The sequence below is a fragment of the Mus musculus genome, chromosome 2, assembly GCF_000001635.26.
Source record: "Mus musculus strain C57BL/6J chromosome 2, GRCm38.p6 C57BL/6J".
Lineage (NCBI taxonomy): Eukaryota > Metazoa > Chordata > Mammalia > Rodentia > Muridae > Mus > Mus musculus.
Window position 1 is genome coordinate 146821656 of NC_000068.7, and position 21672 is coordinate 146843327.

The following is a 21672-nucleotide window of genomic DNA, read 5'->3' on the forward strand; positions in this document are numbered from 1 at the left end:
AAGAAAGAAAGAAAGAAAGAAAAAGAAAGAAAGCAAGCACACTCAAAGAAAGAAAGGTAGCTCAGCGGGTAAGAGCACTGACTGTTCTTCCGACAGTCCTGAGTTCAAATCCCAGCAACCACATGGTGGCTCACAACCACCCGTAATGAGATCTGACACCCTCTTCTGGTGCGTCTGAAAACAAGTTACAGTGTACTTATGTATAATAATAAATCTTTGGGCCTGAGCGAACAGGGCCGACCAGAGCAAGCAGAAAATTCAATTCCCAAAACCACATGAAGGCCCACAACCATCTGTTCAGCTACAGTGTACTCATATACACATAAAATAAATAAATACATCTTTAGAAAGAAAGAAAGAAAGAAAGAAAGAAAGAAAGAAAGAAAGAAAGAAAGAAAGAAAGAAAGAAAGAAAGAAAGAAATCACATAATTTCTCCCTGCCTTCTTTTTCTTCAGTGTAAGAAAATCGGCCTTTGTGCCATAAGCTTACAGTGAGAAGCCAGTCAGTGATGAAGTGCACACAAGCTTTTCCTAAAAGAACATGGAAGGACTCATTGTATGAATATTGAATTCCTAGTGTATGTATTCCCACTATGTTCAGAGAGCCCATAGTTATCACTATCAGATTTTGGTGACCCCAATTTTTTCCTTCTTTTCTACCATTATGATTTGGAGATCCTCTGAGACATGAAAATAATCTCAGAATAGAGCACCATTGTCCTAGAGAAGGGCAGGTGACTGTGTGTGTGTGTGTGTGTGCACATGTATACACATGTGCATGCATGCCTGTTTAATACTTAACCTATTTCTTCTTGAGGTTTATATACTTTATGCAAAGAATTGCTGAATATTCATTGATCCATCCGGCATCTGCAAGTATGCTATTAGAAATGCATTACTTACCTGTATTTTTGAAATGTTGAAATAATTCAGTGTTGATCCTTTGTGAGATAGGTTTGCTACCTTTAAACTGAAGTGACAATGACACCCAAGCCAGCTCAAGTTGTACTCAGATCCTTGATGTCTCTAACAAACCAGGGCCTGCATGTGAGAATCCTGTATGTCACTCTTAAATTGAAAAAGGCCTGAAATATCAAAACCTCACTTCTGGTAGGGAAGGGAAGTGAGAAAAAGGCAAGGGATGGTTATTCATTAATCACTGACAGGCTGCCACCATGAATAACAGCGTCCTTGCTCTCCTCTTCTCAGGCCTCATAATTTTTTCCCTGAAGGTGTTTTACCTGCACAGGAGGAACTGGGCTGGTGGCATGTCTAGTAAAGATGATTTTTAAGACCTCTTAAAACGCACAAGCCTGTATTTAAGTTACAAGCCTTTCCTGTTGCATACAGCAATGTCCAATCCATCTCAGCTGAAGGATAAGACAGACCACAATGATTCGCCATGTTTGGCCCTGGGTTTTGTGATATTCTTGGTGATCTGAAGAGAGCTCATTGGTGAGAGAATTTCTTTCTCAAAATTACAAGCAAAGGAGTCCAGATTCAAGTGTTTGCTACCTTAAACTTGGAGAGCCCATAGCATGAGCGCTCTCGATAGATAGTTGGAGAACATCAGGCTTTTCTTCATGAAAGGCTTTGGATGCCATTAAAATACAACATTGAGAAGATAATCTGGTGAAGTGTAGCTTCTGGGTGTCTTTCTGCCCTTCCATTGTTTCAACAAGGGGGTTGCTGCTTCCATCAGCTCTGACAGGCAAAGCAATGTGACATTTTTGTTTGTTTCTCTCTCTCTCCACTTATGAAAGATATTTATAGACTTGTAGTTGCATTTGCTTCCGCTTTCCCACCCAGTTATCTTCTTGGGTGTGGATTAAGTGTAGATCTGGGTGTTGAAAGACATTTACATAAGTGCTGTTTGTGAACACCAAGGCCAGTACGTCTATTATCGGCAGAACATTTAAATCTTAATGACTGGCATTGTTGTCTAAAAGACGTTGTTTTTCCCGCTGAGAAACTGCATTAGATTCAAGAAAAGGAGCTCATTTCCATTCTCTCAGCAGTCTCTCTAGAAATGACATGCAGTGCTTGAAACTGTTTATTTCCAAATTCAGGCCTCCCTCGCATCAGTCATCAGCTTCAATTACCAGTTTTCCGGAGCCGAGCCATCAGGCAGTCTGACACCGGGGTCCGGCCTAATTCCCACCTTCTCCAGAGTCAAGAGCATAATGTGCGGATGAAAAGGTGCAAAATAGCCTGGACTTCATTAGCATGCAGGGCCTGGCTGTTCATTTGCTGGCTGCGAATGGAAGTTCTGACACTTGGAGCTTGCTGCAAAATGAGAAAAGTCCTCTTCAGGGGAGATGGGGTCCTTGGTGGCGAGAAAAAGGTCATCAAAAAGCCAGCCGCTGCCCTTGCTCCCTGCTCTCCATGACTGCTTATTGATTCCAGGAACACCTCATTACACGCCGGATCAACATATTATTGCCATGTTCTGGGACTGAATTGTTTACAAGTGTCTTTATCGCCAGCAAAGGCCTGCCCGGAGATGCGTGACTACACTCATTTGGCTGTGACCCGCCAATTATGTGTTATCCGATATGTTGCTGGGTATCTTGATCTTTGCCCGGGTCTTCTCCTGGCATCAACACAGTCCCATTTACTACTTCTTTCCACCACTCTTTGGGAAAGTAGCCATTAGTCTGTCTGTGTGTGTGTGTGTGTGTGTGTGTGTGTGTGTGTGTGTGTTACTTCAGCTACAGGAAATATAAACATCTTTGCTCAATTTCTTGCTGTATGTTAGGACCACAGTAATTTGAGGAAAAGAAATTCTCTCTCTCTCTCTCTCTCTCTCTCTCTCTCTCTCTCTCTCTCTCTCTCTCTCTCTTTCTCTCTCTCTCTCTCCCCCCTTCCCCTCCCCCACACACCCCTCTACCCTTTTTTATGGCATTCAGGAAACCCTTACAATCTGCAATCAGTATGCACAGCAGAGAGTTTAACGCATCCCCCCCCCCCCAAGCTGCCTCTGCTTACATACAGGCCCTATGAGAGAGCTGTCATATTTTATTTGGGCAGAGCCACTGCGAACCACTGCATGGGACCATTTTAATCTTTCATTACAGACACTTCTGCCGCTCCATAAAAGGAAGAGTGGAAAAGCAACTCGATTAAAAACTCAGTAAAGAAAGAGGAACACTCCTCCATTGTTGGTGGGAGTGCAGGCTTGTACAACCACTCTGGAAATCAGTCTGGCGGTTCCTCAGAAAACTGGACATAGTACTACCGGAGGACCCAGCAATACCTCTCCTGGGCATATATCCAGAAGATGCCCCAACAGGTAAGAAGGACACATGCTCCACTATGTTCATAGCAGCCTTATTTATAATAGCCAGAAGCTGGAAAGAACCTAGATGCCCCTCAACAGAGGAATGGATACAGAAAATGTGGTACATCTACACAATGGAGTACTACTCAGCTATTAAAAAGAATGAATTTATGAAATTCCTAGCCAAATGGATGGACCTGGAGGGCATCATCCTGAGTGAGGTAACACATTCACAAAGAAACTCACACAATATGTATTCACTGATAAGTGGATATTAGCCCCAAACCTAGGATACCCAAGATATAAGATATAATTTGCTAAACACATGAAACTCAAGGAGAATGAAGACTGAAGTGTGGACACTATGCCCCTCCTTAGATTTGGGAACAAAACACCCATGGAAGGAGTTACAGAGACGGAGTTTGGAGCTGAGATGAAAGGATGGACCATGTAGAGGCTGCCATAGCCAGGGATCCACCCCATAATCATCATCCAAACGCTGACACCATTGCATACACTAGCAAGATTTTATTGAAAGGACCCAGATGTAGCTGTCTCTTGTGAGACTATGCCGGGGCCCAGCAAACACAGAAGTGGATGCTCACAGTCAGCTAATGGATGGATCATAGGGCTCCCAATGGAGGAGCTAGAGAAAGTAGCCAAGGAGCTAAAGGGATCTGCAACCCTATAGGTGGAACAACATTATGAGCTAACCAGTACCCCGGAGCTCTTGACTCTAGCTGCATATATATCAAAAGATGGCCTAGTCGGCCATCACTGGAAAGAGAGGCCCATTGGACTTGCAAACTTTATATGCCCCAGTACAGGGGAATACCAGGGCCAAAAAGGGGGAGTGGGTGGGCAGGGGAGTGGGGGTGGGTGGATATGGGGGACTTTTGGTATAGCATTGGAAATGTAAATGAGTTAAATACCTAATAAAAAATGGAAAATAAATAAATAAATAAAAAAAAAAGAGATTGTGCAAACCCTTCCCCCTCCCCGTCCCCCAAAAAGTAGAGATAAAGTCATAAAAGCTTCTAAATGGTGCATTCAGCAAGGATACCTGATTCCCCTTCCCTTGTTAGTGACTGTGGGCAAAACTTCATAACTGTGCGTTGAAGCAACAACTTTCTTTCAATTTTACGAATGCTAGGGATTTAAGGACTGCCAAATGCTTATACCACCTCAAGCCAGTAGCATTAAGGGGCTGCTGCTCTTATGTTCCTGACTGCTGTCCAGATCTGCCCTTTGTGAGCTTTTCATAATAGCACACAGAAAACCAAATTCCAAATGCCTCGATTTCTCTGGGAAAGACCCACCCTTGGAAGTGGACACGCTCCGTAATGATGGAAATGACACCCAAGAATACATACACCCTCCAGAAGCTTGAAGATCTGAGTGCAATTTTCAGTTCTTGCAATTTTCCAGATAAGTGTGTTATTTATCTTTTTAAAATTAATTTTCTCCAGGCACTTTCCCTCCTCTTCATTTTTTTTTTTTTGAAAGGAGTTTTGTAAAGAGATAGGGCTCCTTTTGTCCTTCCTGAAATCTCCTGGTCCTGGCTTTCTGACAAATGACTAATTGAAAAGGACAAACAAAGGCACCCTCATCAGAGTGCTTCAGGTAAATTGGAGTCAGTGGAGAGATGTTTGCTCCACTGATGTTGTAAGCACACTGCAAATTCTGTAGTGCCATCAACTGACAAACAGCCTGAGGAGAAGATGTTAGGAGGGTTACTTGAGGCTTCTTTTTGGAGGGATGAGTGTGTGGAGGAGTTTGGTCACTCATCAGGATAATAATGGAACAAGGAGTGTTTACAGAAGTTCCCAGCGGGGAGGAAGCATCAGTATGAGTAGCTCTCAAAGGGGACAGCACATTGGTGACTCAAAAGCAAGGGTTATCCACTGGGAAGGGTTTCCTCTATAATCTTAGAGGGTGATGACGTAGAAGAAGAATGCTTAGTCCATATGTAATTTGGTAGTGGATGTTCTAGACAAAAGGTACATCTTCGAGTTTTATACCAGCTCACGTGTTTTACAGCAGAATCCCTGTCTGTTATGGTTGGTGCTTCCTCCGCTTTATGACTCTCCCCCAAGTTGGCACCAGAAGTTTCTCCTCAATTAACAGGAGGGACAGAAGTCTACCTACTCTGGCATTCTTTTCTATCTTTATGTGTCTCAGGTACTTACGTGTAAGTCTACTGGTGGGACCTGTATATGCAGAGTGTGCATCATGGTGACATAGTGAAATGATCAGAGAACAAATGACAAAAAGACTCTTGTTTTAAAAGTTATTTATTAGAATCAGTGTGTACTTACTTATATACTACTCCCAACAATCCTGTGAGTTGAGTGTGGCTACCCTCACTTTACAGATGAGGAAATGTCTTCATATATCTAAAAGAGGTATTCCAATGTGCCCACAATCATGCAGCTACTGACAGAGCAATTTAAACCTAGGTGTGATCCATGTGTTCTATTCTACCTCCTTGGAGCAGAGAATAGCCACTACAAACCTCCAAGAACCCCCAAAGAACACAGTTTCTGCACGCCAGTTATCAGTACACGAAATGGTGCTAACCATGGCAATGAGCGTGAAGAAACCTCCTGGACTCGCCTGATACCCATAGCCAGGGGGACAGCTGAGGCAAGAAGTCTTTAGATGATACAGTAATCTTTTGATATGAAATGATCATTCAAGCCAGTTACTTAGGAGGTGGGGTGGGGGGTAAGATTTGCAGAAAGAACATGTTGAAGAAGTTACATAAACACTCCCCACCCTGGTCAGTAGGATCAACTGAGGAAGTCTTGTCAGTCTTCTGGTCATTCCAATTGTCTACAGAGCTTCTTTTGGTGATTGTACCAAAAGAAGGAGCAAAGAATAAGGAGGAGGAAGAAAAGGAAGGAAGGGAGGAGAGAGAAGAAAGAAGAGGGAGGCGGAGGAAGGACAGAGGGGAGAGAGAGAGAAAGAGAGAGAGAGAGAGAGAGAGAGAGAGAGAGAGAGAGAGAGAGAGAGAGAGAGAACCTGTGTGTATCTGAGGGACATAGGGACATGATGGCCCATTCTCCCACAGGCTTCTTCTGCCTTTGGAAACCTAAGGATTAAGAGTAGAGTCACAGCCTCGGAGACTAGAGTCCAGAGACTTGAGGACTATCCATCAACTGACTACCAAGCCATACAAACTTTTTCTATTTGTTCTGAAATTTTCCCTTGGTTCCATGTTTTCATGTCTCTCTGCTTTGCATGGACATGTGTGCTACTTCCTACTGCCCAGGATAACACATAATTTGGTCTGTCTCCTGGCCCACAAGCCTGGCTGAAGTGAAGGGAGATGATCCGTCCGTGGGAATACCTCATTCTCATGTCTCCATTCCTCAGCACCAGGAACCTCTGATCGTCCAGAAAACTCATTCTGCTGTGCTTTCTTCTGTAAGAGAAAAAAGAAACATTGTTCTCATCAGTTACTTTACACCAAGACACAGATATTCAAATTTATACCCTTCCTGTACCAATTTTATCACCAGCAGTTATTGCTTAACCAGGAGGCTAGAACATTATGGTGGAGCTTCTAGCATCTGGGAAGAGAAAGCTGTTTGGGCATTCCAGGTGACTCATTACATTCACAAGAATTTCTGAGTGTAGATGTATGGGTGTTATCCAGGCAGGTCTCATGTATGCTAGGAGGATTTTTTAAAAATATTAATTTTCAGAATGTATAGTTGAATACTCTAGAATAAGACACTAGTAATGAGTTTTACTACTCTAGGTGTTAATATAAGAGCATATATGTTGGTCACTCTCTCTGCCTGGCCTTCACGGCTCTGTCCTTCGTGTGGGCATGAGCATGAACTAAGAATCCACCACCTGCTCCAAACTGTTCGAGAGGATCTTGGAACTCCATCTTCTATTTTCTGTCCTGGAAGATCCAACAATAAGCTGCCACAAAGAATTTCACAAGACAATAAGTAATTAAGGAAAATTTAATAAGTACAGCTGATAAATGCTCTAACAATAGAGTAGAAGACCCTTATGGGCTAGCATGGTGGGAATGGCTTCCTACATGATGGAGGATAGAAATGTGTCCTGGGGATTGGAATACGTGGAAAGAGGGTTTTGTGGGCAGGATGGACAGTACCCAAGTTCCTCCCATCTAACAACACTCCTATCATCAGGGAGAGGAGCCAATTTCCATTGAACCTAGTCCGACTTTTGTGACTGTTTTGACCTATAGAATGAGACCAGAAGGACATTTCCTGGATCCTAGAATGTCTCAGCTTTTAATAGACCAGTATTGTCCACAGTCTTTCTCTTACAGTCCAACTGTTGTGCAGGTGTTAGGCCATAGAATGATGAGAGGTCATGTGAATGTAGGTTCTAGGGGATGAGCAGTCATCTTAGAATTTCTCCATAAATGCTGAGCCTCCATGAATAAGTGCCCAGCAATCTCTGCCTGGACTTCTGACCCACAGAAAGTGTTGCTTTAAGCTGTAAAGTCCCAGGGTGGTTGCTTAAAGAGCAATAGATAAATGATTCAGCATTAATGAAGGGAATCCAAGAGTAAGTAACTGATTTCCCCATGAAAAGACAGAAGGAAAATAAGAACAAATGCATATGATACTTGAGAAACTCTTAAGTTTGTAAACCAATTCAGCTGGAGTAGGCATTTCAGATATCAGCTAGAAGAATACATATTAATATTGAACCCTAATAACTTTTTAATACAGGAAGTATATCTTAAGGCCACCTATTTTAAACTCCTCTGGTAAGTGCTACCCAGTGTCCTGTCTATAGTTACTTCTCTTTTATACATCAGCGTGTACCAGTTTAATGTCCAAACCACCAGCACCTTGGTTTTCCCTTCAGAAGCTAACTTTGCCTATGTAATAGAACAGAGTGTTTGGAAAGTCATACACACAAAGAATAACCTTCAGCTAATAACAGAGTGGCCAGAGCGTGAATACTCCAATTCATACAGGCTCACAGTCTCCCTAGCTCTTCCAAAGAATTGCATTCTAGTCGCCCACTATAATAATTTACTTTAGAACATACTGTGGTGGAATTCCCCTTCCCTGATACCAGAAAGTTGCCTTTCTTCCCATCTCTCAACTAATGGTGTTTTCTGGGACCATCCTTTAAAACACTGCTTGCTTTTGAAGAAGTCCAAACTATCATATTCTCATTCCATAGTTAAGAAAATCAAAGCTAGGAAGATTGCTTCAGATAAATGCCATTAAAAAATTGAATGAAACTATGAAAGTTTTAAATTAAAATAGAAATTCATTTCTCCCCAGTAAGAGAGATGATTCTGATCCAGGAGGACATCGTGGGACCCCAGAGCTTCCATTAGCATGGTCCCAGACAGCAAGAAGGAAGAGAGTCTGCACACCAATCTGCTTGTGTCCCTTTGGTGAGAATGTAGTCCCAGGGGCCATATACAGCTGCAAAGGAGGTGAAGAAACGCAGTTCAGATGGACAGCCATGTATATAATACAAGAAGAAAATAAATTGATGAAAAGTGGCAGACTATTGTCTGTGACATTGGAAATTAGGCAATTACTCAACTGCCTGCAGCTAAGTGAAGACACAAGAGGAACCATTAGCTTTTCTGCCCACAACTTTTCCTTTGTGCTTCACTTTGATTCCAGCCGTGCTATAGAAAGTCTCAAATGCCATGTTGAGGAAGCTATCCTTTTTTCATATTCCTTTATATACATATGTGTGTGTGTGTGTATAAATTTTAAGTATTAAGTTGACCACATATGTAAAAGAATGTATTTGTTCAGATCAACCGAAGTAAATAAGTCAGAAGAATTTGTTTATAGGAAGACTTTTGTGGCTATGCACTAATTGTTCCTTTCAAGAAAAGAAAACATCCTAGTCGGATGATCTTAAAGAGCTTCGGTTTGCTTCCCAGCCTGGAAGGGGGAAAAATTCTTTATTTTAATAAAGAACACACTGAATCTTTAAATCCTCATTCTATCTCTTGGCATTTAAATTTTCCCCAAGACATAGGTATGTGTTTTATTTTTCAACTTTAGTGAGAAATTATCAAAGTTTCTGTGTTGGGGGGAGGTTCTTAAATTTAAAACTATATTCATTCATTCATCTAGAGAAAAAAAGACACCACACGTGCCATGGCATTTGTATGGAGGTCAGAGGACAATTTGTGGGAGTCAGTTCTCTCTTTCTACCGCATGTGGCTAGAGAATTGGAATTCAGATTGGCAAGCTCGTGACAAGTGCCTTTACCTGCTGCTGAGCCATAGTGGACCCTAAGACTTTTATCCTTTATATCACCAAATGATCATTACAATGGCCCCGAATATTTTGAAGTGCTCATGAGCATGAAGAGGAAGGGTTACTTCTTATTTGAACTCCACACAAGAAGGTGGCTACCTTCACAAACACAATGGACCAATTTCTGGTTATGCTCAAACCTCCTTCCAAAGATATGCCTGACGTAGTAGACTGCATTGGCAATACGTTTCCTCACCAAAGAGCCGAGCATTCATAAAGGCAACCTTTCCAAACTTACTAACGTGAATAGTGTGCAGAAAGCTTGTCTGAACAGAGTAAGAGAAGAATCTCAACTTTTCATGATTTGTGTCTTTTCTCACGGAGTCAAAAATGTAATGTCATCTGCCTTCTTATTTACTAACCTCCTTTCTGCCCTTGCTGCTTTAAAGAAAAAAAAAAGTCAAACATTTAGGGAAGATAAATATAGAGTGTAAAAGAACCTAAAGGGGTAGAGTTTAAGCATGAAAACAAGTAACATCAGAGCTGGAGATTAAGCAATTGAATATGTCGGTGTTTAAAATTAGAATGTCTCCCCAAAGAATTGATAATGCTCCATTTAAGAAGATAAATGTTTTCAAGTCATTTGGAGTGACTAAAGAAGTCTGAATAAAGTAGTAGTAGTAGTAGTAGTAGTAGTAGTAGTAGTAGTAGTAGTAGTAGTAGTAGTAGTAGTAATAATATACAGATATCCTCCCAATCAATAACAGAGACGATTTGTATGCATATAAAAGCCTTCAAGGCCCCACTGTATCTACAGTTCTGTGAAAGAAACTTAATGAAATGCAAGAAGAAAATGTTAAAAATAGAAATGGATGTGCCTAGTAGAAATACTATTGTCCTATTCGAATGACATGATGACTTGTTTTCTGGAAACGGAATCCTTCAATTGAGCCCAGGCAAGCATTGTATTCATTGTAATGTTGTGTGTTTAGACCTAGAGCCTGAAGGGTTTGCCTGCCTTTCAAGCTCAGTGCTACCAGGGGCTCATTACTATCATATTACTGGCTCCACACTCCTCGGAACTTCTGGGTAGTTTTCAGTGCCTTCAAGTGCTTAGATTGTGAGCAATGTGGGAAATAGAAAGTCAAATACTGACTGTATGAGGTGTGTACATCAAACGCCTGGAAATGTATAGACAGAGATAAAGACTCTTGTGGAACCCCTGTTACATTGAAGTCACTGCAGAACAATTCCAGGATAAACGCATATATGTTGTAAACAGCTGCAATGCACAGGTTGCAAGAATTAGAGCAGTCTGAGTCTCATTCAAGATCAAATGGTTCCTTTCTAGACTTTCTGTCAGGAAGAGGCTTTGCTGAGGGCGGCAGGAAGATAAAAGAGCACAATGACAGTCATGACATCTTCGGTGTGTTACAGACAGTAACAGTGAGGGGTTTGTGTCTAAATTGGGACTGCGTTTGAGATAGGACAGCATCATCTTATAATGGCTGGTTCTCTATTTGGGCCAACTTAAAGCTTTTGGGGGGCCCTCTCCATCTGCCTTGTTCTCACCTGAGCTTTGTGAGAAGCTGTTTTCAGGACACTGGTGGGTGAGTCATGGTGGAAAGGAGGAGGTATGTTCCAAGAGGAGCATAGAAACAAATGAGTCAAAGCCCACAGGGGCCAACATAGCTTACCTACTCTCTGGGCCTGTGACTTTTTGTGTGCATTATTTGTTTTAAAATAACACATGTGTAGAGAGAAAAATGAAAGATACAGAAGCAACATAGTGAAAACTTCATCTCCATCGGCTCCTCTCCCACACCTTGGTTTTCTTCTAGTTCATCATTCCACAAGACTCTTCTCTGAGGTCTAGCTGCACATCTCTGCACTCTCCTCAGCACCCCAAGGCTTTCCTATACACAGTGTGCTCTACATTCTGCCCAGCCCCAGCCTGTTTATTCATCACAGGCGAAATCTCTAACAGATGACCTGCTCTAACCCTGTACACCCAGGCTGTGGCTTTTTTTTTTAAGGGTTAGGATTATTACTCAATGATAATGACTTATTTTACACATTGTCTTCTGCTGATGTCAGGGCGGGAGCCCGAGACCCTCAGAGGACTCAGGGAGACCCTGCCAAAACGTTTCCAAACTGAATAGTCATTGGGCAGCCAGATAATTCAGAAACTATTTGTATGAGCTGTTTATCAAATTATTAACCGCACAGATGTTGTTTGGTTGAAGAGCAGCTGAATCCCCTCTCTGGCAGCCGCGGAGACAAAGGTCTCCAGGAATAATTGGAGATGTGCACGGAATATTAAATTAATTTACTGCTCTTAATTCTTATGCAAATTCTGACCTCTGATGGCGCCTATCAATTACCCCGCGCGCAGTGAAAGCGAAGGCGACAGTTTCTTTTCTTTGCTTTGCCTTTTTTTTTCTTTTAAGAACTCGAAAAAGGAAATATTTGCAATAAGCAGACCGTAGGAGCTCTGCGTAACTGGAATTGTTTAATTGAATCTCCTAGTTTTAGGGATGTCCGTGGAGGATAAAACCCCAGGGTGCAGAAGAGGGGTGCGGGGGCCGGGGGGGGGGCGGGAGAAGGGCAAAGGAATTTGGAGGTTTGGTTGCACTACAGAAAAATACAGCATCGAGTAGGGAACGATGCCGTTAAATAAAATGGGAATTTGCAGGGTGACTGGGGCCTTAGTCCTCATTTGGGCGGACTTTGGTGGTGGCTAGCAAGCCGGTTAGCAGAACAGCGCACTTCTGCAAATTGACAAGCAGTGTCCAGTGCCTAGGCGCCTTTGCAAGGCGTCTGCTGGACCGCTGTTTGCAGCAGCGATGGCTCCCTTTGCTGGTTCTTTAACTGTTTTTCTCATCTTTAGCGTCCTCAATCAAAAAACAATTTTTAAAAAAAATCTTTGTTTGAAAATCCAAACCTCTACTTGGTATTTCCACATTCAGCTCCACTGAAATCCCGGGTGGGCCGAAAGAAGATGTAATTGTCTCCTGTTTGGACACCCAACTCATTTCCCTGAATTGAGCAAATGCCAGGGCTTTGTCTGCGCTTGTGGCTTAAATGCTGTGTGCTTTCTGCGCCCGGGTGGTGAGCTGTAAAGACTGGGGTCTCCAAGTCTTTCATCATCGTTCTAATAAGGAAAACCAAATCGGGCGCATAATGTCATCAGCCCTGGCCCGACCTTGCGGGGACCTCCGCAGCCCGAAGATGTCTCCAGCGGCCCCCGGCGCAGCCACAACGCGTCGCCTTTCAGCTCCTGGCGGTCCCCACAAAAGCCAGACAACAATATCAATTAATCATGCAGCGGGCAAACAAGGAGATTTATCCCGCGACAAACAGCCCCACCGAGAGCCGTTGAATGGGCGTGATTAGCATGTGAAAAGACGAGCAAAACTCCGTGGTTCAACAGCTAAAGAGCAATTTGATGGGACTGGGATGGGGAAATTACTTGATTAGCGTCCGTCGGAGGAGAGCACGGTTACAGCCCCTCAGCTTGGAATCCAACTGCGGAACAAAACGCGCTGGTAAACGCGGCGACCTGAAGGGACAACGCGCTAGCGAGGGTGGCGCGGGGACCGGCACTGACACGCGAGCGACCGTGGGGGGCGGTAATAGTGGGCAAAGTGGCTGACCTACTTAGCCACTCCCCAAAGCGACAGGAGCTGTAACAGCTGTCCCACCTAGGCTTCTAGGCCTAGCCCGGGCGGGCATGACTTCCCCAGCTGATGTTGGAGGTCCGCCCTAATTTACACTCTCCCGACTCCGGCCGGGGAGAAGAGTGTCAAGGCTTGTGAGAAGGGAAAGGTCCTCCCACATCCTCCGGGGAGTCCCCTCGGTGGCTCCTGGAGCGTAGTCTACTACTCAGCAGCCTCTGCAGCGGCCCCAAGTCCGTTGCTAGGGCGCACGGCTCTTCAACCAGAAACTCTGAGGTTCGGTTTGCACAGGCAGTGAACTTTGGATCGCCTTAAGACCGCTTTTCCTGAACCGCGGAATTTAACCGCTTGGTTCCAACCTCTTAGAAAAGCTGCCCTTGTGGCCTTAGCACTTGGCAGAAAGAGGGGTGCGGGGGGGGGTCTGCAGTCCACCCGGAAGAGGTGGGGAGTTGAAAGGGGGCACTCCAATTGAGGATGACCCGCCTGGAGGCTCTCGAGGTGAGCTAAGTGCGGCGCCAGGGACTGCACGATCGCCTTAGTGTTAAGGACCGCCTGGAGCTGGCGCCAGAGGGATGCAGAGGTCAGTCCCAGACTTGCCCTGGATCCGGATACGCAAGGCCAGATCTGGAGGTTTGGGAAGTCGAGTCCTACGTTTTTCTCCTCAGTTCCAGAGGACAGCATCCAAGGCTCACAGCCCAGATTTGTATTGGGGGTGGGGGGTGGTGGTACACTGGGGCTCTTGGATAGACTTTTATTGATGAGGAAGAAAAGCTGTCCTATGGAGCTCGGAGGCTAAGGGTTCTCAGAACGAGGCCAAATGCCCAGTGAAATCCTCTGCTTCCCCAACAACCCATAGTAGCTGGACAGCCCATGTCTTCCCAGACTCCACCGACTCTGCCCCAAGCGCCAGCCCAATACAGAGGAATTTGAGGCTCTTGGAACCTTACCAAAAGGCCCAGACCCATAGCTCCCTTCTCCCTTGCTCCTCCCAGACCCACCAAAAGGGGAAAGCTCCCCAGTAGGTCACTAACCTCCTAGTATAACTGGCCCACCAAAAGATTCCTTCTTGCTCCTGCCAGCAATGGGGGTGCGCCAGGGAAAGGCACCAGGATCCCGCCTTCAGTTTATCTTGGAGAGGAAGAATCTAATCCACCTTCCCCGAAGTACATAAACACAAATCTAACAAAGCAAAGCTCCAAAGGACATGTTTGCCAAAACTGTCTTAAACACACTTTGCCCCTTGGCATGAAGGAACCAAGAAGCAAAGACTATTTTTTTTTTTGAGTGCGGGGGTGGGGATGGATGGCCCCATCCGCAGAACAATTGTCACTCAGTTGAACAGCGTCAATTAAACCAGAGCAAAACGGTCAACTTCAGAGGGCTTAAATTTTTTTTTTCTAAAATGTCTATGGTGGTGCGTGTTCAGTGAACTAATGTTCTCTGCTCGCTTCTAGTCTTCTCCTCCTTCCCATTCCACTAGGGCCTGATGCCCCAATGCAGCTTTCTCCTTTGGCTGTCTAGGTGGACCCTTGGGGTCGTGGATCCCAGACTGGCTCTAGCCGCTAGAGAAGAAAAAGCCTTGCTGGAGAGCGTGAAGTTTTGCTGGCGGTGGCGGTAGTGACAAGGCTCTGAGGAGGAGAGACCTGGGACCGGAAGGGCGAGACACCGCTAGTGAAGCCCAGACCTGTAGCAGTCCTCGAGCACACTAACTCTTCAAGGCGACCTAGCTGGACAGAGAACTCTATGTCTTCTGCCCCGCACTGTCTTTCTCTGATGAATGCTTATGCACCTGTGGTTCGAAGCGCTTCCTGGGGCGACCAAAGCTGTGCATTTTAATTCCAAAGTCAAGTGATTGAGCCCTGTCAAAGTTGGGAGAGGGAAACACGATGGAGACTGCTCAGAGTTGGCTTTATAGTTATTTTTGCAAGTTCTGCCCGGTACCCACAGTATTGGCCAGAAAAGCAAAAGAGGCCGCTGCAATTTATTCCAATGGGCGGTTTTTAAGAAGCTGGCAATTTGAACCGGCTGGGTGTTATTTAGTGCAATATGAAATCAAATGATCCTATTTCTCAAATAACAGTGTCTGTGAGGAGAAGTGAATCCTCTGAAAGGGTAATTGTCTGCTGATGGTGTTTCCCATTATACCCGATCTTGGCCTAAATGATGCTGGGCGGCAGGGCGGAGAGTGAGGGGTGAAATCAAAGCACGCAACTCGGGCTCCGGAGGAAGAAAAGGTCCCTCTAGATCGCTTACCCACAAGTCTAGCGCACAATGCGGCCGATTGCATCACCGATTTGGATGCTATTCTGCAGATCTCCGACATCATCAAACTGAAGTGATCTTGGGAATAAGAGAATAAAACTGACTCTCTTTTCGAAACTTTAGGAATCCTTAGTATCTTGGCCGCATTGTTGAGCCAACAGATAACCAAGATAGTAAAACCCAGTTTGGCCATGCTCCCACCTCCTTATCCCAAGTTAATATTGAGAACACAGTAGTTCTTTCCAAGACACACTCTCTAGGCTTTTCCCTGTCTGGTCTCCTCGGAGCCCACATTAGATCTTGTATAAGGAGTTGCCTGCACCAGACAGCAATTTGGTGTGTATGGTAGGAAGAGAAGGGTTCACACAGGACTTTAAAATTGATTCTCTGTAGATCCAAGCCAGTTTCTGGCAGAACCCGATATGGGGCCAGCAGTGTCTGAGTAAAGCACAGATGAAAGACAAACGAAAGGATGGGTTTAGTTACTGGAACAAAAGTGTCCCACCGGAAACTACATGTTAGCCTTGGGGCATGTCAGTACCCCAGAGTCACAAAGGCAATATTCTGGGCCTGCCTTTCTTCAAACTTCTGCTTTATCTACTGAGACAACAGCTTTGACCTTAAACCCTCTCTAACACCTTGAGGGGAGTGGCCTCTTTAGAGCCTGAGCCCCGGACAGAAGAGCAGCCTTAGAATGCAGGTCTGTCCAGGTTTTAAGCCACAACACTTAAGGCCAAGGACCAAAGCAGCTTCCAGGCCCTTCACCTTCCAGGCCCCTTCACTTCCCCACCCTTCACAATTTTCCCTTCTACCAACCACCTCCTCCCCCTTCAGAATTTTTTTCTCCCTGGAGGAAGAATATCCTGAAATTCTTGTGAGTTTACATCTGTTAACTTGGAGTCATTTCAGGCCAAACCTCTGTGTATAGGGTTTGTTTCTGCTCTAGATGGGTAGGTTTCTTTTCATTTTCTTTGGGCATATATAATGTGTCATATATACATTTGCATGCACAATAAGATACATACATATACATACGTGCTTATGGCACATTTTTCTATATCACGGCATATTTACAGGTATACTTAGTTATTAGTGGTTTTCTTCCCTCCACTATTTGAAAATAGTGGTGCTATTTTCAAATGAAATTAGGTGGGAAGGGTGTCATTTTTCTCTATCCAAGTAGCTGCCTTAGGAAGCTTGCAATCATTTCTCTGACGGAGGCATAGCCACATCTACAGCCCAAAGCACCGAACACCAACGCGCTATTCTCAGACCCTTACCCTTTTATTCCTGGTTAAAAGAAAGGAGGCATCCTGGTTTCCACCCGCGGTTCCCCTAGCTCTCGAGCCCCCACCCCCACCCGTGACCATTTCTGAGCTAAAAGTTCAGCCTAGCTAGGGGCCTTCTGCAATTCTGGACATGGTATTTTGATTTTTATCCTTCTACTTTGGCTCTCAACATATCTCTGGGATGCAGTTTCTTAGGGTCTGCTCCAGGAGGGCCTGCTCACCTCTGGCTAAATGGTAAAGCCTAAAAATAGGGTCGTGAAATAAGAGGTGGCGTTCCCCGGGTCCCACCAGCTGCCTCTCAGGACCCCTCTGAGGCTTCTGTCCCCAGCGGGGAATCTTAGCCCTATTGAACTGCAAAGGCCGCTAGCCACCTGCCTCGCCGGAGGCAGAACTGTGTAGCTACAGCCTCTGCGGAGCGTCCAGCCTCCGCGCTTTTACTCTGCGCGGCCCTGAGCTCTCTTCTTGGGAGGTAAGAGGTGGTCACACCCGAATCTCAGCTGAACCCCTTTTAAAATGCAAAGGAACCCGTTTCCTCACGGTTCTGGTTCCGTTCCCCCAAACAACTAGGAAACCCCTAGTTTTGCTGAGGCTTCTGCAGTTCCAGCACATCGGTTTGATGGGGCGGCTGCACACACCTTCCAGGTTGAACCCTGGGCTGGCGTGAACACAGGTCAGCCCAAGATTGGGCCAGGAACTGCGGCCTCTGGAAGAGTGGCTTCGGGTGGTCCTACCCGACGGTCACCAGGTGAGTATAGGAAAAGCCATTCAAGGTCAAGATGAGTGGGGGCGGGGGCCGGGTGGAGACGCACAAACTCCAAGCCCCCCGGTTCCTTCTTTCCAAGGGCGTTTTTAGCCTCAGAAACATCCTAGACTGCGGCAGAGGGAAGGAGATTTAAGATCTGACAGTTCCCTGCCTGCGACTGTTTTCCTGTGACCAGCTAGCTACTTTGCCATGAGAAGAGTGGGCAGCGTTGACCGATGCTACCCAGGGTCCACACCTCCCCTCCCCTCACCTCCTCTCGGAAAGCGACCCCTTCCCCCACCCGGGTTCTTCCTCCCTCCCTCTCCGCAGACCCACTGACCTTGGGAAGGCGCGGACCCACGGTGGCGGAGCCTCTCCAGGCAACCTTCGAAGCTGGAGTGTAAGGCTCGAGCGCTGCCGGTACCCGCTGGCTGGTCCGTGTCCCCCACCGCGGCCGGGAGTGTGCGGAGCTCCCTTCCCCCACGCCTTATAATTTAATCACATGAGATATTAAATGATCAAGCCGCTCATTAATCATCACTGGAGTTATTGAGACTGAGCACGGCGCCTTGTGTTTTGACAGCCCAGAATGGTTCACCCAGCGCCGGTGCGTCTAGATTTGGGGGATGGGGGCTCTCTAACCACTCTTAAGAGACACGCAAGCCCCACGCGGATTGATGGGACCTCTTGCTTAGGAAAATTTTTTTGGGAAAGCGTAGTCCCAGCTTTAGAGTTCAGCGGAGAGTTTGTTGGAAGCCCATACACATCTCCCATTTTCTTAAAATCTAGATTTTAATTGAGGGAATTACATAGACGACAGTCGACTTCAACTGCTAGTATCCTTTTTCTGCAGTTTTTCTGGAGGGTGGATTTGACCGAATCCCTGTGTCTTCTTTACTCACTGTGGATAGTGTGAAATACAGATGGAGCCAGGTCGGTGAAGACATTTCCAAGGATGGTTTTCTTAACTCCAGTGCAATGAGGCTGTCCTGTTTTTCTGCACACCACAAGTACTAATAAAGAAAAAAAAAATAAATGTTTGCTGTTAAATACCTATTTGGGGGGTTTATTTGTAAACCATAAACTTATTTTATTTTCATGCTTCCCCCTTTTTCTATTTTTACTAGCTGGATCTTTTAAAATGAACAAACCAATCAATGTTACATTATAATTTAATTATACATATAAGAAACAAGTGTGTAGCAAACCTTATCTTGGTGCAGAGCACTGGAGCCAGCCCTCAGCATTTAGGCTCATAGGCCTGCAGAAAGAATAGACAAAAAAAGGAAGCCATCCCTATCTTGGGAAGGAATACCAATCTGTCAACCGATGTAGATATTCTAAACTATTGTCAAATTCAGTTTTAGAAGGAATCTAATTCTCATATCCAGTTTCCCTAAAATGAGCCTGGAGGGCCAGGAGGGGCCAGTCTCTGTCGACAGAGACTACAGTGAAGCTAGGTAGTAGTTAAAGTTTTCTGCACAAATCTTAGATCCAGCCAACTTGTACTCTCTTTTAAAATATGAAATAGGCCAGATGCTGTGGTGCTTGCCTGTAATCCAGCACTTGGGAGGTAGAGATCAAAGAATCAAGAGTTCCAGCTCACTCTTAGTTGAAAAGCGAGCTGGAGGTCAGTGTGACCTACAGAAGACCTTGAAAAAAATAGACCCACTTAAAAAATAAACCAATAAATAAAAATATAAGATAAAACAAATAACAAACCAGGATATGCTCAAAATCCTTAGAAGCTAAAATAGATTTCATTTTTCTCCTGGCACATGGGGCCAGTTCACTAAGCAAGTAACTATACAAACCCTGGTCCTGTGGTTCCACTTTATTACAGAATATCATCAATAATATTAACTGTGTCTAAGACTATTCATAAGATATTTTCTTTTCTGTTACTCTGTTGTCTGCATTTTTTCTATCCTACTCACTAACACACAAAGAGATAGATAGGTATCAAAACTGAACACACACACATGCACTGCTAGCTGAAATTCATAAAGCCTAGTGCAGGAGGAGAGAAAACATAATATGGTAGGTTTTTTTTTTTTTTTTTTTTTTTGTAAGCCAATGGAGGGAAAAGAAACCTTCACTCTCTTTATCCAGGCAGTCATGCCTGTGTCTGTTGCTTCTGTTCCAAATGACAGGGACATGTGTTGTCAGGGACCGAGAGATCACTCTGTATCCTAGGAGTTAAAGAGGGCTGTTGGCAAATGCCTGTATCTGAAGACTTTGTTCTAAACATGGACACTTTGAACATAATCTGAATTAGAGGGCTTGGTTCTGTCCTCATCTGAAATGTGGATTGAGGAACTACACTACATGAAATGCCTTCAAAACAATAGAAACACAAAGTTTAGTTGACTGGAAGCCTAAACATGGGGAAAATGATTCCATTTATTTGTTCATATTACCATTTTTTTTTCTGCTTTGTTTTTGACTTTTTGAGGCAAGGCTTCACTAAGTAGCCCAGGTTGGCCAAAAATTAATGATCTGTCTACCCCTCTGGTCCTGGAATTAAAAGTCTGTACCACCATGCCAGTTTCTATGGCTGCTTTTGTACACATTACCGACTGCTCCTGGGATACTAGAGGTGTGTTTATGGAATATGAGCTAAATACGGGGGCTTTATGGAGCTTGTTCCTAATTTACAGCCAAAGCAGGCCTTCACATTTCTTACTTCCTAACTCAGTTTCTGAAACCTAGTTGTAAAATTTTAATCAGTTCTGTTTTGAAAACTTTCTCCATCAACCACTTTTGTTTTCTGACCCTCTTTCAGAACATAAAATCTACCAGGAAGTAAGTAGCCTCACTAATGTGAGTGGCCACAGCCAACCTGCTAACCGCTGTCCCAGTAAAAGCAGATGTCCTGGAACAGTTAGTTGTGCCTCAAATCAATTCCTACCTGAGTTCCTAACGGCCTGTAGGTTTCAGATTTGTCAAGCCTTGCATTCCCAGGCACCAACACATCTAAATATATATGCGTACTCACACACAATCATTCTTTAATACCCCTTAGATCTTTATCCTTAGACCATCCGAAGACTCAAAGAAAAAAATCCATGGGTGTTCGACTCCTGTGTGAATAGTCATCATATTTACATATAATCAGAACACGCCTTCCTCATATACTTTATTCTGTGTATTTATTTGTGAGAAAGGGCTTTAGTATGTGGTTCTAACTGACTTGGAATTTGTCACGTAGGCCAGGCTGGCCTTGAACTTACAGTGACTGTCCTGCCTGACACCTGAGTGCTAGAAATGCACCAGTGTAACTCCAAGCCCAGCTTCTGGCCTATATCGTAAATCAGCACTAGCAAAACTGTTAGGTAGTTGTATTTATATACTTATGTACTTATACATTTAAGTACTTAAATACTTAAGTAGCAAGCATTTAAGTAGTTGTTACATTGTACTCCTTTGGGGGTTGAGGAAAAGAAAAACAAGTCTATGCATGTTCAATACCGATGCCATTTTTGTTGGCCCAACTAAACACACCAGCAAAGGTGTGACATTTTTACAAAAATACACAGAGATTCAGCAGATAAAGGTACTTGCTCCCCAAGCCTGGAAACCTGAGCTCTATCCCCTGAACTCAGGTAGAGGTAAAAGAAAAGAACTCACTCTACAAGTTTGTCCTCTGACCTCCCCCGTGTAGGAATAAACACAATAATGAATGAATGATTTCTAGTCTTCTATTCTCAGTTGGCTAAACCATAATGTAATGTAAAACCCAAAGATTCAGAGGGATGACTCTCTCTCTCTCCTCCTTCCCCTCCCCCTTTCCCCTCTCGCCCCCACCTCCAGGTGTGTGTGTGTGTGTGTGTGTGTGTGTTGAAGGTTGCTTCTCTGGCATGGCGTGGTGATGCATGCCCTTAGTCCCAGGACATAGGAGGCAGAAGCTTGGATCTACAGAGTAAGTTCTAGGACAACCAAGCTACACAGAGAAAACTTGTCTCAAAGAAACAAAAACCCAAATCAAAACAAACAAACAAAATAAAACAAAATGATTGCTTCTCTGATCTGATAAGAACTCTGATAAGGGCCATGGGCAAAACCATTTAGCTGAACACAAGAACCAATGACCAACCTTTGTCAGAAATCAGAAGGAAAACGATGTTGGCTACCACATCCTGCACCCTTTACCTCCATCTCCTGTCACCATAGTGATTTTTCCTAC

General features: G+C 44.4%; 2 long non-coding RNA genes across 11 annotated transcripts; one reads left to right on the top strand and one right to left on the bottom strand.

Moving 5' to 3' along the window:
- Positions 1 to 5556: 5556 nt before the first annotated feature.
- On the bottom strand, positions 5557 to 18915 carry Gm14114. Of its 6 annotated transcripts, none has more exons than XR_003953935.1 (5): positions 18695 to 18915; positions 18389 to 18499; positions 17827 to 17972; positions 15447 to 15533; positions 5557 to 6707 (listed from the first exon to the last, which is right to left on the bottom strand). It is a non-coding gene; the product is annotated as a predicted gene 14114 (long non-coding RNA). The 6 variants fall into 6 exon arrangements; XR_375065.4 differs by adding an exon at positions 14225 to 15052 and having other exon boundaries at positions 17827 to 18499; positions 18695 to 18914; XR_003953936.1 differs by having other exon boundaries at positions 15447 to 15893; positions 17827 to 18499.
- Gm34978 lies at positions 12185 to 18525 on the top strand. Of its 5 annotated transcripts, none has more exons than XR_003953939.1 (3): positions 12185 to 13773; positions 14715 to 17213; positions 17312 to 18525. It is a non-coding gene; the product is annotated as a predicted gene, 34978 (long non-coding RNA). The 5 variants fall into 5 exon arrangements; XR_003953940.1 differs by having other exon boundaries at positions 12185 to 13691; XR_003953938.1 differs by having other exon boundaries at positions 12187 to 13064.
- Positions 18916 to 21672: the final 2757 nt, after the last annotated feature.